This window comes from Felis catus, chromosome A3, assembly GCF_018350175.1.
Source record: "Felis catus isolate Fca126 chromosome A3, F.catus_Fca126_mat1.0, whole genome shotgun sequence".
NCBI lineage: Eukaryota > Metazoa > Chordata > Mammalia > Carnivora > Felidae > Felis > Felis catus.
The window spans coordinates 122,600,923-122,614,975 of NC_058370.1; the positions used below are offsets into that span (position 1 = coordinate 122,600,923).

The 14,053-nt window shown below is 37.6% G+C and overlaps 1 long non-coding RNA gene across 3 annotated transcripts in view; it reads left to right on the forward strand.

Annotated features, from left to right (window-relative positions):
• LOC123384590 overlaps positions 1 to 14,053 on the forward strand; it is a 233,052-nt gene that overhangs the window by 92,099 nt on the left and 126,900 nt on the right. The gene's annotated exons all lie outside the window — the stretch shown is intronic.

Below are 14,053 nucleotides of genomic sequence, written 5' to 3' on the forward strand. Positions count from 1 at the left end.
ATAAAAGAGGCCCTTTCACAGTCCCTTTTACTGGCCTGGTAGTTATTTCCATGTACTATGCATGAGTTTTAGTAAGACTGTGTGTCTTTCTTTGGTAAGAAAATGGAAAACTATTGATTTTGTTTGGAGAAATCTCAGTGTCTTCTTAAATTGATCCTGAACCATGTTCCTTATGCTAGAAAGTAAAAATAACTTCAGGGATAGGCATGCTGAGAGGTGGCATGAGCTTTAGCAAATGAGACCTTACCATGGTTTGTGGACTATACCTGAAGGCTGACATAGCTACCAGCTTGCCTGTGCAAAGAGCCTCAGCAGGTATATGGCATGTATTCCCTTCTTATATCTTCTGGAGGCCCTTAGCAGTTTTTTTCTCATTTGTATTTGATCAACTTAGGACTAGTGTCACTGGGTCATAAAGTGGAGAATGCCAGTGCGAGAAGTTCCCTGTGATCAATTACTGGCCATTCTTTGTGTCTACAGGCAAGGAAACAAACCAAAAGGAATAAAATAATATATGAGGTTACTTTAGCTACTTCCAGACTGAACCTGGAGTAGAAACATGGGCTCTTGGCTCTCAGTCCAGTGGTCTATTAAAATGTGGACAGAAGTGCTGGAACTGTCAGAGATGAGAGGACAGTATCATTGCCACAAAGTAGTTGCCTCTTCATTCAGGAAAGCAGCTGTAGGTGGGTAATGACAATGAAAATGCTGCAAATGTTGTGTATGGTGCATTCAACTATAAGAGACATATTGAACCTCTACAATGAGCAATGGTATTAAGACAGTGTGGTGGGTTAAATAAGGAGACAGATGAGAAAGAATATGTCCCCTGTCCTCTGATAACTCCAATCTGGGTGTGTGTGTGGGGGGGGGATGTACTTCTGACTCTTGTACCAGGGAAACAATGACAACTGCTTAGTGTTAAATTGTGTAATAGGAATTATTAGGCACTGTACAATTTAAGAATTCATGAAGAGGGCAGCAAAAAGTACCACAGATGTAAAGATCATGCAGTGGAAGGGTCTGAAGAGGCTTTTCAGAGGAGATGGCTTTTTCTGTGTAATTTGCATAGAGGTGGGAGTTTGGTAAATATATAGAGAGAAATTTTTCCCTTGATTGGAAAATTGGTAAATGCCCACTCTCTCCATATTACCTGGATGAATGGCATCCAGAAAGAGGTATGTGCCATTTATTGAAGGAAAGATCCAAGGGAAAGAAGAGGAGATGATGCCTTAGGGGAATACAAGAGGGAGTAAAGAAGTATAGCCAATACCCAAGTTGGGATGGAGTCATGATAGAGCAAGATGATGCTTAAAAAGTCTGACAGGGGCCAGATTCTAGGACATTTTATATTTGTCTTCTCTTACACTACCAGCAAATAAAACTCTAAGGCCTCAGAACAGAGGAGTGGCACAGATATAGTTTTGATTTCAGAAATATTCCATTTCAACAGGACCATGTTATGACTTTCTTGGGTCCTAGATGCTTTTGTCTTCATGGGCATTTTCTGCCATTAAAGACTGCCTTGATATAATAGTGAACATATTAATACTATACATTAAGACTGTTCTTTGACCTAAAAGTTCCTTTTTAAAAATTCTTATTTCAAAGGAAACTAAACCATTTCCATGGGCCCCTAAAAGTTGTGGGAAACCTAAGCATTTTACCTATGTGCCTTTTGGATAAACTGGCTCTGACTCTAAAAGCAACCTTTGAATTGTTTTAAGAGGCAAGTATGAAAGGAAGAGGTTTTGTTAATGATCTAAATTAGAGTTGTATCTAATAGTCACAAGTTGTGTATAAACATATATAAACAAAAAATTGAGAAAATGTTCTGAATTAGTCTTTCACAAAAAAATACAAAGGAAATCCAAATTTAATATATAGAAACAAGAATAGTAATCATTGTGAGATTAAGAATATCTGCAAAAGAACTGTATGTTTTCATCCAAGTTAATATGAACTTTGGGGTTTATATTATACTGGGTATCCTTTATTATATAAGAATTTAGTACATTTCCATTTCTCCTACTCAGCCTCTACTACTTATAAGCATTCAGCATACTATTATAAGCATACTATTATAAGCATTTGCACACACCCTTGCTCATTTTTCAATTACTGGGTTATTCTAAGATGTACCTAGATCAAGGTCATCTATTTGACCTCCCAAGTTTACACTGGGGGCTCAGAGCTATTGTCTAAGAGTGTTATTTCTTCTGATATGTAGTAAAATCCCTTGCCTGTTGTTGCAGGAAGCTCTCTCCTGAGTCAGACTGGCTTCTTTTTGTTCCCTTCTGAAATTTATAATTTAGTGTAGAAGCCCCACAGACCCTGGGCTTTGCAGCTTCCCTGGTGGTCAGGCTTTGTGGGTAGTGATATACTCACTTTGTTTAGGGAGGCTAACCCCTCTCACATCACCAGGGGCATATCTTCATTTGCCAGTTCTTAAACTTTGACTATGTGCCCTCATGAAGTAATTCATTGCTATTGTCTACATTTATTTTTTACTCATCTCTACCTACAGGGTTACATATTCCCAATCACACAAACATTTTTAATAAACTGCAGCCTTCCAAATAACATTTAGCTACATGTTGGAGAAATTATTAATTCATGTTTAACAAGTTCTCTGCCTTTGTAAAACTTAGTTGTATTAAAAGAAGAGATACAAAGCAAGTCTTAACAAATTTAGGAAGATTCAAATAATATCAGATATGTTTTATGACCACAATGGAATGAAACTAGACATCAATAACAGTAGGAAAATTGGCAAATTAACAAATATGTGTCAATTAAGGAATACACTCCTGAATAACCCATGAGTCAAAGAATAAATCAAAAGTGAACTGAAAAATACCCTGAAATAAATGAAAATGGAACACAGCATAGTAAGACTTATGGGAAGCAGCAAAAACAGTTCTAAGAGGGAGGGTAATAGTGACAAATGCCTATAGTAAGAAAAAGAGCTTGAGTAAATAACCCAACTTTACAACTCAAGGACTAGAAAAAGATAAACTAAGTGCAAAGTTAGCAGAATAAAAGAAGTAATAAATATTAAAGCAGAAATAAATGAAATAGACTCAGAAATATAATAAAAAAGATCAATGAAACTAAGAGGGTTTTTTTTTCCCAAAAAGATAAAATTGACCATGTTTTAGCTTGACTAACCAAGAAAAAGGAGAGAAGACTCAAAATTATAATCAAAAGAGGACACATTATAACTGATATGACTGAAATCAAAGGATCATACAAGACTACCATGAACAAGTGTACATCAACAAATTGGATAATGTAGAAGAAATGGATAAATTCCTAGAAACATACAGCTTACCAACACTGAATCATGAAGAAATAGAAAATCAGAATAGAAAAGTAGTGAGTAATGAGATTGAATCAGTAATAAAAAATCTCCCAACAAATAAAAAGGCCTGGGTCCAGATGACTTCCCTGCTGAATTTGACCAAACATTTAAGGAAGAATTAATGCCAATCATTTTCAAACTCTTCCAAAACATCGAAGAGGGGGTGTACTCCTGAACTTATTATATGAGGCCAACATTATCCTGACACATTATCAAGAAAAGAAAAATATAGGCCAATATCCCTGATGAATATAGATGCAAAAATCTTCAACAAATACTTGCATATGAACTAATTTTGTTATTTTTAAAATTTTGTTGTAAACTGAACTTAACAGCACAGTAAAAGGATCATAGTTGGATGATCAAGTTGGATTTACTCCTAGAATGTAAGGATGGTTTAACATACACAAATCAAGACATTTGATATATATCATAATAACATTATGAAGGATAAAAATCATGTGATTATCTCAATAGATACATAAAATACATCTGAGAAAATTCAACATCCACTCATAATAAAGTCCCAACAAACTAGGTATAGAAGAAATTACCTCAAGATAATAAAGTCCATGTATGAGAATCCCACAGCTAACAGCATAGTCAACAATGAAAAGCTGAATGATTTCCCTCTAATATCAGGAAAAAAGACAAGGATGCCTACTCTTGTCCCTTGTATTCAATACAGTACTAGAAGTTTTATCCAGAGGAATTAGGCAAGAAAAAGAAGTAAAAGTTATCCAAATAATAAAGGATGAAGTAAAATTGTATCTGTTTGTAGATAAAATGAAACCCTAAAAAATGTCACCAAAAACTGTTAGAACTACCAAAATGCCAATTTGAAGAGGTATATGCACTCCAACATTTATAACAGCATTGTCAACAATATCCAAACTATGGAGAGAGTGTAAATCTCCATGGACTGATGAATGAATAAAGAAGAAGTGGTATATATACATAATGGAAAATTACTCAGCCATCAAAAAGAATGAAATCTTGCCAATTGCAATGATGTGGATGGAGCTAGAATATAATATGCTGAATGAAGTAAGTCAATCATTGAAAGTTAAATACCATATGACTTCACTTATGTGTGGAATTTAAGAAACAAAACAGATGAACATATGGAAAGAAGGGGGAAAGAGGAGAGAGGGAAACAGACCACAAGAGACTCTTAAAGATAGAGAATAATTGAGGGATGATAGAGGGAGATGGGTGGGGAATGGGCTAGATCGGTGATGGATATTAAGGAGGGCACTTGTTCTGATGAGCACTGGGTGTTGTATGTAAGTGATGAATCATTGAATTCTCCTCCTGAAATCAATATTGTACTGTATATTAAGTAAAATTTAAATTAAAAAAATAAAAATAAAACCACAAAAAGCTTGAATAGCCAAAGCCATCTTGTGAGAGAACAATAGAGGTATCACACTTCTGATTTTAAAATATATTACACAGACCAGGGGTGCCTGGGTGGCTCAGTTTGGCTCAGGTCATGATCTCATGGTTTGTGGGTTCAAACACTGCATCAGACTCTGTGCTGACAGCTCAGAGCCTGGAGCCTGCATCAGATTCTGGGTCTCTGTCTCTCTCTGCCCTTCTGCTGCATGTGCTTCTGTGTGCTCTCTCTTGCTCTCTTTCCCTTTCTCTCTGTCTCAAAAATAAATAAACATTAAAAAGATTTAAAAAGTTAACAAAAAATATATTAGACCAATGGAGCAGAATAGAGAGCCCAGAAATAAATCCATGGGTTTATGGTCAACTTATCTTTGGAAAGGTTGCCAAGAACACACAATGGGGAAAGCTAGTCTCTTCAATGAATGGTGTCAAGAAAACTGGCCATCTATATGCAGAAGAATGGATTGGATTCCTATAGCCCACCATAAACAAAAATCAACTGAAAATTGGTTAAAGCCTTAAACATAAGACCTGAAACCGTAAAACTACTAGAAGACAGTATAAAGAAAAAGCTTTTTGACATTGGTCTGGGAAATGATTTTTTTTCGATATGACCCTAAAAGCACATGTAGCAAAAGCAAAAATATACAAATTTGATTGAATAAAACTAAAAACCCTCTGCACAACAAAAGACACAGTTAATAGAGTGCAGAGACAACCTATGGAGTGGGAGAAAATATTGCAAACCATACATATGATAAGGGATTAATATCCAAAATATATAAGAAAAACAACTCAGTAACAATAAATAAATAAATATCCTGATTTAGAAATGGGCAAAGGATTTGAATGGACATTTCTCAAAAGAAGATATACAGGTGGACATCACTAATTATCAAGGAAATGCAATTCATAACCAACAAGATATCACATCAAACCTGTAGAATGGCTATTAACGAAAAGATAAAAGATTGCCAGAGTTGGTGAGGATCTGGGGAAAATGGACCCTTTATATACTGTTGGTACATTGCTGAATGTAAATTGGTATAACCATTATGCAAACTATTATGGACATTCCTAAAAACTTAAAAGTAGAACTACTATATGACAACAATTCCATTTCTGGGTGTACACTCAAAAGAAATCAGATTCTTAAACAGATATCCATACTCCCATGTTTATTGCAGCATTATTTACAATGGCCAAGACATGGAAACAACCTAAACTCCTGTACATGGATGAATGGATAAAGGAAATGTGTGTGTGTGTGTGTGTGTGTGTGTGTGTGTGTGTGTGTGTGTGTATACAGAAAGGAATATTATTCTGCTTTAAAAAAGAAGGACATCTCAGCTGACATCTCTTGTGTTGATCTCTTCGTCTTGAGGTGTTGTGTTCTCCATGAATCTTTGCCATCCCAATTTGATTCTATGATCTGAGGGCAAGGTCTGTGTCTTTCATTTCCCAGAACCCCCTTCTGTGCTGGTTACAGAGATGGCCATAATGGGAATTGGGGATGATAATGATGTCTGGTCCACTGAGCTTTAGTAAACTTCAGTGAGGTAGGTGGTAGCCATTGTCGGGCAAAATCACTGAGTAGTGTTTTCTCATGACGGTAGGTGTTCAACACAGATGCTGACTGGATGAATCCTTAGGTAGAGTGTGATAACATGGCATATTAGAGATCGCATAGATTTTTCTATAAAAAGAATCAGGTTCCAATCCCAGGTCCACTGTTCATAAATGTTGGAAAAGTCTCTTAATTCCTCTCAATCTGTTTCTTTATTTGTAAAACAGAAATAGATCCAGGCATGCAATAAAGATCATACATAATTTAAATAAATCCTATAGGTGTTTAGTGTATGGTAGGTGTGATAATAACCTGTTAGGCATACACTAATAGCTCAGTAAGTCTTATCTTATCCAGAGAGAAGCTCCATCACCAATTCCTTGAAGCATCAGGGCCTCACACAACCTACCTGGTTCTGACTAGCCAGGCCTACTTAAGGTTTTTAAAGGATTTGTAGGCTTGCTGCGAACAAATTAAGATCCTGCTCATAGTTCTATTCTAGCGAAAGTGCCCCAGAGGGCTTTGACATATCCCCCTCAGCTCTGCCACCTCCTTACCTCATGCCTGGAGGCTCCTTTCTGTTCCCTGATTTTGCTGAGAGAATGGTTAATGAAGAGGAAGCCTCAGATCCTTGTGTCATTGTTCTTTGTTTTGTATTTTGTTTTGTTTTGCTTCGTTTTTGCACTTGAAAACAAGCAGAGGGCCTACGTTTTCTTCAGGCATCTTGGAATGAGCAGGATTTAATTACTGCTGAAGGGCTGGTACAAAAGGTTATCCAACAGTGTGCGATCTTATTTGGCACTGAACTTTGAAGCAGAGAATTATGGATTGTGGAACAAGATACAACCGTCTGCTGCTGTCTCAGAGCCGGGAATATAGAATTTAGAGGAAACTGGGTTAGAGCTGATGGGACCTCTCAGGGAGGTCAGAAAGAAACTAACTAGCCATCCATAAAGCTGTCGGAGCAGTTATTTGAAGGAAAAGGCCGAGGCTTCTCTTCCGTGTTTCTAAAAACTTCAAATAAAAATAGACAATTCTGCATTGACATAGATATGAAATGGGCAGCAATTGAGGGCATCAAACTCAGAAATGAAACTGAGGTAACCTGTCATCGCTCTGAGGAAAAACTGTGAAATTGGTAGCCATGACCCAAGCTGGGGAGATGCTGAACGAGGGAAGAATTTTTCTTTCATACTTATCTAAAGCCACAAGAGAAATGGGATGACCAGGGAGTTGAGGAAGGGAAAGGAGTCATGACACTATTGTTACAAATGCAGGGCAAAGCGTGGAGCCAAGTGTCCATCATTCCTTCAGTTTTACCTTGAAGAGGCAGAGCTGAGCTGCTTGCTGACGTTGGAGAATTGTACCTCTCATGTTCCTTTCCTAACTGTCAGACCATTTGGCATTTTGTGATATGACATTCGAAAGCCTACACTGAGTCTTGATAAAATTGGGAAGTATACCTATAGGTCCTTCTCTCTGCGTTTCCTTGGGTGAGTGTTGTTCGCCGATCTCCTACTCGTCCCAAGTATCCAAACTATTTAATATTCCTGCAAGTCTGTATTAGCTATGAGACAAGCTGTTAATTATCTAACCTCCTGCAAGTCTGCAAAGTTTCATACACCAAGAGTCTTTTCACTGTATAGAATAGTGGTAGATAAAGCAAGATAGTTGAACTACATAAACCCTCTGACATCTCCTTGAGTTTTGCTACTGGTCAATTGACCCTGGGAAGGTTACTCAAAGAGAGAACTTATTCTCTCTTCTCTGACGGTTATCTGTATCCACTATAGGGTACCAATGGGATTATCAGGCTTGCCCTAGCTTCTCAGTCTAGTTTCTAAGCACTTTCCCTAGGGAACCTCACATCTTTGAATAGGTCTGGCTATTACAAAGGTTTCCTTGCTAGCAGAGTGAAAAGTTTGCAAATCTACTGATTCATCTGGCCCATTTACAAAGGGTTGGTGTTAGTTTCATCAAATTGTAACATTTTCTTGGATGCTCATTTTTAACAAAAACATATCCATTTGGCTACAAGGATGACCTTTTCTGCCTCCTTACCCCTCCACGCAGGAAGTCTTCATTTCCTGATGCCTGCTGCTAATATAGGACACATGTTGAAATGTTTATGCTAATTAGGCTTTGATTGGAATCTCAGAAACAAGTTAAAAATGACAGGTTTTATCCCATTGATGAATTAATTAATGAAATGAAATCACTCTTATGCTGTTTGAAATCAGCTCTCTGATTTTTGCAAAAGACAGGAGGATTTTTCTACTCTAAAACCCAGTAGTTTTTATGCAGAAAGCCATGAAGGACTTTTATATGTTTTCGGGTGGAAGTGCTGAAGGATAAGAAAGGATCATTCTTTTGGTGAACAAGTGACTAGCAACGGTAGATTATAAAAGCAGGCATTCATTCATGTGACTGTGTGTGTATGAATGAGAAGGAGGTATTGAGAGAGCAGGTAGAGGGATCAGTGGCCTATGTCTGTGATTCTAATAATCTGAAAATTTCCCAACAGAATCCTATTTGGAATTCAGCTCTTTGATAATGTCTCTGTATTCTGGTTCTCCAGAGAAACAGTACCAATAGGATACATAGGTACCAGTAGGATTGAGTACCAATAGGATGGGAATACATATACAGTATATCCTATTGAGGAATTGGCTTGCACAAATATGGAGGTTGAGAAGTGATGTGAATGATCTGCCTTCTGCAAGCTGGAGACTCAGGAAATCGGTGGTGTGATTCTAATCCAAATCTGAAGGCCTGAGAACAAGGGGAACTAATGGTATAAATCTCAATCTGAGGAGGGAAGACCAATGTCCTAGCTCAAGCAATCAGGCAGGAAGCAAAAAGAGCAAAATCCCTCCTTTCTTTGCCTATTTGTTCTAACCAGGCGGTCAAGGGACTGGATGCTCATTCACACTGGGGAGGGTAACCTGCTTTATAGAGCCCACTGATTCAAATGGTAACCTCCTCTAAAAACACCTTTACAGAGATACACCCGGAAAGAGTGCTTAATCTGGGTACTTGTTGACCCTACCAAATTGACTCATACAGTAAACCATCACAAAACTTGTCCTGAATAATATAACATGCTGGTGAGGTTGTTCACAATGGATCAGGGCCCTAAAAGAAGTCCACTTTTTAAAAACTTTAAAATATTATATATATATACACACACATATACATATATATATATGTACATACACTATATATATATATATATATATATATATATATATATATATATCCATCCTCAGGAGTAAACATGAAATAGCCTGATTCTGCAGGGAATTAGTCTTTTCACTTGAATCATTTGACCATCAGAAACTAAAAGCTCATCCTATGATGAACAATGGGTGTGCAAATACCATAGAGTAACCTAGTTAGTTTAATAACCTCACATTGCAGAGCATCCTAAAAAGGGTGAGGGTCTTGTCCCAGATCACACATTCTGCCTCATGGTGAAATGAGACAAAATGCATTATTTCTTCATCTGTTTTAGGCTCTTTCTACTGTTTTGATTGTGTGAAACAATGCATCGTAATAATGTCAGAACAAATAATCATTCAAGGAAATTGAAGTCCAAAAACAAAACATGAATTGCCTGAGGCCACCCAACAGATTGTGATAGACACAGACTATATGCCAGGACATTCACCAAAGCCATAATGAGCAAATTCAGACTTGGTTTCTATTGGCCTATTTAGTCTCTGAGTTAATGTTTGCAGTGAGTTTTAAAATAAGCGCCCCCCAATACATGACAATGTGTTTGTATGTTCATAAGTCACGCATTTCACTTTGTTCAGTCAGGCTGAAAAACACACTTTTGTCCTCAATGACTATGATTTAGATAGACCTTGTATTTAAGTAGTAATTCCTGGTGTTGCAAGTCCTGAGATTGCAAAAGTCTTTAACAGATTCATTAATGTTCTTTCTTCACAGGGAAAATAGCCAGAGCTTAACACAGTTTAATTCCAATGAGCATATAATTTGGATTTAGGATATGCATGTCATTATGCTTGGTGCTGCCTAAAATAGAAAGATGAGTAAGTTCTGGACCTTGCATTCTACAGACTATGTATTTAAGGGAGTAAATGTGTAAAAAAAAAAAGTAACTTTGATACAAAGCAGAATGAACCCTGTTCTCTAGGAGAGGTACATACAGTAGGCTGTGGGACTTACTAATCAGGAACAATTTAATGGGCCAGGGGTGTCTGAAACATTGCATAAAGCAATAGTATTTATGTAAAGCTTAAAGTATTTGTGAGATTTTTGCCTGGAGAAAAGGGAAAGGCAGCCCTTTTAAACCATGGGAACAGTATGGAAAAAGTCCTATGTACCAGAAAAGGAAAGGCATGTATGGGTGAAGTACAAATAACTAGTTAAGACCATGACAATGTTTGGAAGATACACACAGACACATACAGCCATGTTTACGTATATATTCTAGATTGAAGCTTATAAGCTACTTGAATTGCCAACGTGTACATATGGAGGTCAGATAATGGCTCGTTCTTTGTGTAATGAGCAATTATTTTCTAGGATTGAGAATGAGTTCAGCATTCATGGGGTCAAGCCTCCTCCCTTGCCCTAAGATGGCACAATGGTAGCCTGTGGCAGCAACACAACCGTGATAAATGTAAGGAAGTCTTGCATTGCTCTGCCACATGCTTTCAGGTAGCCATGCTGGCTTCATTGTATTAGAGAGATGGATAAATTTAGCCTGCACCTATAATTTAAATGACTGGCAATTCACTAACTATTTAAGTGCGTTTGGCAGAAAACATATTTATTTTCTGGCTTTAAACTGCAAAAGAGTCTTTATAATTCACACCAGATTTGGAACCTGTTCAGAAACACTTAGTTAAATTAATGAGATATTACCTACTACTGTTTTTCAATAGCTTCGGTCATGCTATCCAGTGGAGGCTGTGTTTTTGGAGACCCTGTTAGATCCAAACCCAACTCAGGGACTTGTTTCTAATTGGTAAGAAGGCATATGACTGATTTGAGCAATTTCTTTTGAGAACTCTACATAATGCACGCTTGCTGTATTTATTGTAAATTGGCATCATGGATGTAGTTGGTAGGGGCCAGGATTTGTACATTCATTGACCTCTTCTCAAGTTTGCTCCCTGCACAGTCCATCTACCTTACATACTTTTGTACATGAACATAAATAGAACCTCAGCAGAGACTGGCTAAATGTGATATTATTCTAATGAGAATAGTCATACTATTAGCGTCCAATGGTTTTTCATTGCTCTGGGATAAATATTTTACTTACCTTTCCCATAATATTGCAGAATTTCCTTCTAAGCAGGTTAGTAATTGTATCATATTCAGCTATACTTTCAGACTCCTGGAAAGGAAGTTTTTGCTTCCCCAGACAAGCCTTAAGCCAAGAAATACTTAAGCTACTTAAGTATTTCATGAAATACTGGAAAAATATTCCACTCAATATTTTTAGATGTAAATATTCTTCATATGTCATTCAAAAAATAAATAGAATGATGTAATATGGAACTATAATACCGGATTTGCAATAGACATCATTCCTTGTAAAACATTCTTCTTGTAGTAGAAAGAAGTCAATGCTAATATAAAGATGACATCTTAGATTAGGTCTCTCTACTGCACGCTGTCCTATAATATCAGAAAGTATCCATACAAAAATTTGTCAAATTAAATGATAACTTTCTTGCTCACAGCTGAGGAGTGACTCTAAGTTTGAAATATTATGATTGGTTGTAAGAGCAAGTATTGTTTTATTTTTGCTGATATCTCTAATATCAGGAGAGGGCTTTCTTCCCTGAAAGCCCTTTAATGACAGTAACAAGCTTACCTTCCCATCCTGTATCCAGGAAGAGAATATTTTAATTAAGAAGAAAGGGAAATGGAGGGGGTGGGTCAGTATAATTTGTTGAGGGGCAAGATCATAGGTTCAGGTAGAAGTAAAATCCTCGATCTGCCATAGCTCACTCCTCTGACCCTGTTAAAGGCTTTTGGCCCAGTATATAATCACGGGAACATCATGGGGTTCATTTAGAGTTCAAGACCTGGATTTCCTTAGTTGTATTTCCAGCTGTTAGCCTGCCGGCTGCTGGAAGAAGAGAGTGGAAGATTGTTAGGAACACATGCTCAGCACGGGTCCCACTGGGTATAACAGAAATTAGGAGCATGCCTCCCCCCCAATCCCAGTGAGGGAGTAGTTTCTGCTAGGTCCTGAAAGGTGGCCAGGAACAGGGGGCCTTGCACTGGGAATGGAGATATTTGATTCAAGATTGGGTAAAATACATCATTTTTTATATACCACCCCCCAGATTCCATAGAACACATTTCTATTTTAAATCTAGTGCAATAATGCAGGAAGAATTTTGTAATCATTAAGAAGAAAATTTGAATTAAGCTTTTATTCTATTTTCTTTTGCTCTTGAAGCCAAACTTCTGCCCAATTTGTCGATTCCAAAGGAAAAGACAACTAATCCTTCTAACAGAAATCATCAGGATTTCTTAAGCATAAAAATGAATAAGAGAGGGTGGGGGGGGAAGGATTTCTGCATGAAAGTTAATTTTATGATATTGCAGCATAAATTGTGACCTGGCAGTTCCTTCTGCAGTTTAATAGAACTGGCAGCAGGCTCCATGACTTAAGCAGACTCTGTATAATGAGAAGCAAAGACAAATCGGTGTGAAGGACAGGAAGAAGGGCATTACTGCTTCCCTCCTGGAAGATTAAAAATAGTAAAATATTGCAACCAGAATTTATCTAAAAGGAGATACTATCTCAGAAAGAGGGGGGAAAAGGATTTTAAAAGACCGCCATTGCCCAGTGTCTGCTGAACAGAGCCAGAGAGCCTGGTGCTGCCATTTGAAAGAAGTCTGTGAGGGTTGACCATGCTCCCAAAGACCTGGTGGCAGGTAATTTCTGACATTATAATTTTGAAATGGGACAATTTTCTAAAGCATAATTAGAGTAAAATGAGTATATTACTCCTTCCGCACAGTGAAACGCAGGCAAGAGGTTGGGTATACTAAATAAATGAGAGAGTTTATTGTCACAGGACAAGAGTCAGTCTGCACTGTCAACCAGGCAGGTGACTTCCTCAGAGTGCTGTCCTGAGGAGCCCAAGCACGTGTGACAGGCCTGCTCTGAGCTCCGTATCCACAGGAGCTATATCAGAGCAATTTCCAAAATTACACAGGGCATGCAGCTTCTAAATCTCCTAGCAGAACAGCCATATTATCCTGAGGACTTGCAATAACAGGAATTATATGCAATTTTCTGATAATGACTCCATTAATGTGAGTCACTGCTGACAATACAATTTGTTAAACATCGCTGGATTCCTAAGTCTTGCATTCTGTCACTCTGAAATCCATCTTTACCAGCACTGCCATCATCACAGTGGCTGTCATTGTCATCATCTTTATCAGCATCAGCATCAGCATCATCGTCGGCATCAGCATCATCAGAATAGCTGCGGACGTGTTTAGGTTCACCAATATTACCTTTTCTTAATTTCACCGACATTTTAAAAGGGGGGGGGGGAAGCCCATGTCTTTATCTGTTCAGGTATCAGTTTTGTAGTCGATGTGTTTGATTCCTTCTTTGGGAAGCTAGGATCCCAAATTAATTAAATTTGGACCAGATATAGCTTAACTTTAAATTGTCCTTTATATCAAGGGAAACTGCCTTGGCAATCAGGTGC